The following is a 6062-nucleotide window of genomic DNA, read 5'->3' as shown; positions in this document are numbered from 1 at the left end:
CATTGGGTTATACTATGTACAGTTCTGCTGCCCTCAGTTCACACAACAAGGATAACACTCTTTTACTCCTGCCCCAATAACAAGGAGACTAAGGATCCAACACCAGCCACAAGTGATCATTTTGGCAAGCAATCCCATCATGCTGAGCACCTAGACAGGGTGGGTGTATCCATGCAAATAAAATCAGCTTCTGAAGTCTTTTTCCACTGCTCACCACTAGATGTCAGGGGAGAGCTCATTTAGACTCTGCTTACAATGTTTGCTGTTTCAGGGACATGTTCTAAATCTTGGTATAAGCTTTATTTAAAAAAATTGATTAATTACTATGAGACTTTATACATTTGATGGATTGTAGGCATGGTAAATAATCACATCTTGAAGTAGAAGCAGTAAAGAGTCCTGTGGCACCTTATAGGCTAACCGTTTTGGAGCATGAGCTTTCGTGGGTGAATACCCACTTGTCAGATGCATGTCACATGCATCCCACGAAGTGGGTATTCACCCACAAAAGCTCATGCTCCAAAACATCTGTTAGTCATAAGATGCCACAGGACTGCTGCTTTTACAGATCCAGACTAACATGGCTACCCCTCTGATCTTGATGTAGGTCTTTCAATGTATCTCATAGTTTTGCATTAAAGGAAGTATAGAAAGGATTATTTTTCAAAAAACTGAATACAGCTCTTTTGTAAAAGACATCACCATAAGACATAATGATATTCAAAATAGTATAGTAAGATGTTAAGTTTTCTATTATACATATAGTTAATTGGTCCCTAGAGGTTTCAGATTTAACAGTCAAGTCTCAAAAAATGTACCTGATACTTACTAACCTGAGGATTGATCTAGTAGAATAAAAAAATACCTGAACAAAATTTTAAACACAACCTATTTTCCTAGTCTATATGTAGCCTACAGTTTGCATTCCTCAGGCAATCTTCAACTTCAGATATGGGGGAAGGTAGCTGTTATAGGGCAGCCCCACTTGGAGTGCCCTTCTGGGGCAGGTTGCAGCATGACTGGCATGCCTGCCTCAGTTTCCCCTCAGATGACCCAATAACTTCATTTCAGGGTTTCTTGTCTCAATACTACTTATCCTTGGGGCTGGTTTCTTACAGCAACATAGTCCAAGTAATCTGTAACAAAAGTCCCAAACACATCATCCATTTCTCGTATCAGTGCAAGACATCTCATCCCCGATTGCCCCATATACCACACACTGGCACCTTTGCCCACATCTGCACACTGTCAGTCCTCTTCTGTCCTTCTACCAGGACAGCCACTCCAGCCGTTCCAACTGGAGTGCAACCCCTGTTTTCCTAGTAGGAACCTCCACAAGTTGCTGGAAGCGTCCTTGCCAGGGGAGAATCCCTCATTCTTTCCGGACCTCTCACTGTCTCCAGCCCTGGAGATGTCAGCTTCTCCCATTTTCAGTCTCCTCAGCCCTTGGCGCCAGCTCTGCAGGTGACAGCCAGCAGGCAACTCCTTTGGCTGCTGCTCCTCCTGCCTTTAGCCCTCTCTAGTCCTTTGACCCTGACTTAGGGACACAAGCCAGCAAACCCATCTTGCTGATCTTCTGCCTTCCGCCAGCAACCACATTCTGCTTCCTTCCAGGACTCCTCCAGTCACTGGAGCTGGCCTATGGCAACTCTCACTTGCCCTTCCTGACTGAACCAATCTACTCTGACTCATTGGGTTTCTCATTGATCCTTTTATAGTGTCCAGGAGCTGCCTCACCCTCTTAATTGGCCAAATTGGAGCACCTGCTCTGGCACAGAGGCACTGGACCTACTTCATGTACTGAGGCCAACCACGCTGTGATAGTGGTGTTTTAGGGATGTTATTTAACCTCTTTTAAAGGTTTAACTTCCTGGTCATGCAAACAGACTCTGGTCTACCAGCTGACATCCATTCTATCTCTCTCTCCATGCATTTAAAAATTGAGCTTGTAGATATCCATAACTTAGTTTTAACATAATTCTATTCCATTTTGACTATCACCTGTTAACAAATTTTCTATAGGACCATCTCTCACAGGAGTCTTATTATCTATTTAAAAAAATTGCAGCACCGAGTGATTGATTTAGAGAAATGGATTTAGAATTCAGACCACATTCTCCATTAAAACAACAATTTTAAGATGGTTCAAAATCTGGCCTAAAGTAAGCTGAGAATCTGTCTTTAGAAATTAACCAGCTGTAGCTAATTTGATACATGTTCACTTTTGTTAATGAACACATTTAGAATTACTCATTCTCATTATGAATGTTCTGATAAAGCACTTGGTCTGACTTCTGCGGGAAAAAAATCTTTGGGAAAATGAAAGTATGTTAACCTGAAAAAATTATGAATAAAATCAAAATGAAAAACAAAAAAAGCAACATGTTTGAAACTTATTGTCAAAACATTATAAAAATAATGAACACTAATTTAACGATGTTATCCTCAGGCATATACACACAGGAAATACGCTACCCATAAAACTTGGGGAATTGATTAGTAATTTAGAGGACAGATGGTTGGTATTTGCTTGCTGACACAATAACACCAAATGCTCACAAACTTATTTTCAGATTTTCCTGTCAATTGCATTACCATCATAGGATCTGATCCTGGAAACATATACATAGCTTAGTAATGTACTCTCTGAATAGTCTCACTGACCAGTGCAAAAGTGCTCACAGAATCGGTATTCAGCTACGCCTTTGAAACTCTTTTCTGGTCAGTAAGTGTTTCCTGTTCATACAGAGAACCACAACAAGATGAGTAAAAGGTAGGCCAGTGAAGAGACACCTAGATGAGAACCTGAATAAGAGTTTTAGCTATGTAAACAGAAAAAGATGCCAGAACTCAGAAATATTGTGGAGGAAGAAATGGCAAGACTTGTAAATAACCTGGATTTGTGGGGCTAGAAAACAGACTCAAAGATGAATATTTGAGGATGATGGTGCTATCAGTAGTTACGGAGAAAGGAGGGAGCAGAGGGCTTGGAAGAGAAGATAAGGCTTCCATTTGCTCATATTAAGATTAAGTTGATTGGGAGACACTACAAGGAAATGTTTTGTTTTTCCCTTTTTTAAAGTTCTAGACTCTGTGTACATGAGCAAAAACAAGAGACCAAGTGTTCTGGGTACGCTCAAAAGCTTGACACTATAATCTCATCAACATAAATTGGTTCAATAAAAGATATTGCCTCACCTACCTTGTCTCTCTAATTGCTATTATCAACATAGGAAAATCTTTTCTACTTACAATGGAATCCTGTTATAAGCGGGGCATGGAAAAAAATTACCTAACATCTTTTTTGGGGTAAAAAATTCTTGTGCTGCCATGCTCAGAGTCTTCTCTAATTAAAAATAGTAATACCACTTTGTGTATACCATTAATTATTTGACTAACATTTCAGAACAGGGCTGCATAAAATAAATGTTAACATACTGAATTTGTCTTGCATTTGTTCTTTTATTCCTTGTTACTCATATTTTTCTCTCCTTCAACATTGTATATGGGTGTCTTTTTCTCCATTTTGTTGTTTCAAAGTCTAGTTTTCCCTCCCTCCTTCCCTTTCTCTCCTTACTAGTTTTTGTTTGCTCTCTCCTTCTGTGTTCTCTGAGTCTCTCCTTCCTTCATTCCTTTCTCCTTAATTGCTTACTTGTCTCCAAGTCTCTCACTTTCTCATGTCTCCCCTTAACCTTCCTTAACTTCTCTTCCACCACCATGCACGGTTTTCTTTCCCTCAAATCACATATGTGCACAAAAGCAATATCTCAATCTTGCAAAGACTACCAAGCATTTTAATATTAGAACAAAGTGTTCAAGTTATTATTTAGCCCATGAAAGCTTATGCCCAAGTAAATGTTAGTCTCTAAGGTGCCATAAGGACTCCTCGTTTTTGCTGATACAGACTAACACAGCTACCACTCTGAAACCTGAATATCTCAAAAGCTTATTTATCTTTACCTGCAGCCAACTCACATAAGGGTGTGAAATTTGTTCTTACATTTGAAAACAAAATCAGAGAAATTACAAGGCTATGTGTTATCCCTATGCACATATACCCAAGGTTAGAATTTATCACCATCCCATTGTGCTTTCTGTTTACTTACGGAATGTCTACATTTGCAGTCAGAGTGTGATGGCAGCTCATGCTGACATACCCAAGATAGCTTTAATCTAACTAGCTTGAATACCAGAAGCCGTGACAGCTTGCTTTACTCATGTGGCTAGCCCATGCTGATTGCCCAAGGTTCAAGGCAGGCTTGTACCGCCCTGGCTGAAGCATGAGCTGCCATGGCTTCACTCTTCTGATATCCAAGATAGCTAGATGAAAGCTAGCTCAGGTATGTCCACTCAATCTACATTCGTAACCCATGACTGCAGCGCAGACAAACCCTAAATCAGCAGTTTTAAAATAATTTCTTAAACTGAGGGAGACAGCAGCCAGTGTGGCACAGATTGAGCACAAAGGAATTTGGACTGAGTATGAATGTGTCTCAGAGGAAGATTAGGCTGTTTGTTAATTAAATTAAACCACTAAAAGTAGCTTCTTTTTGAATGAGAAATCCTACTTCTTAGTGACAAAGTAAAACCTTCCAGTATAACTATGGAGGTAAAAGTCAAACAGCATGTAAGTCAGGATGGGGGCTATGCAGTTTACAGCACAAAATTAAAAGATGTGCTGGGCTGGTTGTTGGCAAGTGATGGGATTTAATTATTTTAAGGTTCAGACAGCTACTTTAAATAAAATTGTAAGTGTTATTGCTTCCGTTGTAGAGTGACATGAGAGTTTCTTTAATAATAGATAGCACATACAATAGGTACCAAAGAGAAATTATCTGAATTTGCCAGACAGGGAGCATTGTCTGGATGCATCAGCCCACTTAAAGTTTGACCAGGGATGGAACCAGAGCGGTTATGCACCCAAGGCCAAAGTGCTCAAAAATAAAATAAAATATAATATGAACTAATACATTACTCTGATCAAATATCTTTGAAGTATACATTAGTAATCTTCGTCTCACAAGGTGCTGGTATCAGAAAGATATAAATAGGTATATATGTATATAGAAAGAGCAGTAGCACAGCTAGCTTTATGCTAAATAATATAGACTATACAAACAACTTCAAAGATAAATTCAGAGAGGGGAAAATGGCACAGGTCCTGCCACTAGCTATGGCCTATGCCCTAGGGCAAATTATCCATGACTTAGCCCACGTCCAGACTACCCCGCCGTATCGGCAGGTTAAAATCGATTGCTCGGGGATCGATATATCGCGTCTTATCTAGACGCGATATATCGATCCCCGAGCGCACTTATATCGATTCCGGAACTCCATCAACCCCAACGGAGTTCCGGAATCGACACGGAGAGCCGCGGACATCGATCCCGCGCCATCTGGGTGGGTGAGTAATTCGATCTTAGATATTCGACTTCAGCTACGTTATTCACGTAGCTGAAGTTGCGTATCTATGATCGATTTTCCTCCCCTAGTCTGGACGAGCCCTTAGGGTATGTTTAAACAACAGCCAAGATAGACAACACTCTAGTTGAGCTATCACTCTGAAAACAGCAGTGTGGCTGCAGCGGCATTGGCAGTGGCTTGGGCTACCACTTGAGGACATACTGAGGAGGTAAGGTGAGTTTGTACTCAGCTAGCCTGAGGCCCAGCCTGTGTCAGCATGGTCACACTGCTAATTTTAGCATACTAGTTTGAGCAGAACTAGCATGTCTGACTACTCATGCTGGGAAGAACCCTCCCCCAGCTGCTGAGTAGGCATACCCTTAGGCTACATCTACATTACACACTGATGGCAGTGACATGTAAGATCTATGTAGTTACATGCTGCAGTGAGAAAAGCAAGCTGCGTCCACACTGTGGTGTGTAGCTACTTGTATCAGTGAAAAGCTTCAGCAGCTCCCCACTGCTGGGAGAGGGGAGGCAGTGGGCTTTCCCAACTGCCTCCCCCATCTAGTCGTTCCCTGCAGCAGGAGATTTTATATATGTACACACACACACACACACACACACACACACACACACACACAGTACAATATGTTTCT

Source organism: Gopherus evgoodei, chromosome 5, assembly GCF_007399415.2.
Source record: "Gopherus evgoodei ecotype Sinaloan lineage chromosome 5, rGopEvg1_v1.p, whole genome shotgun sequence".
NCBI lineage: Eukaryota > Metazoa > Chordata > Testudines > Testudinidae > Gopherus > Gopherus evgoodei.
The sequence above is the reverse complement of the archived record's forward strand: the minus strand, read 5'-3'. Positions refer to the sequence as shown.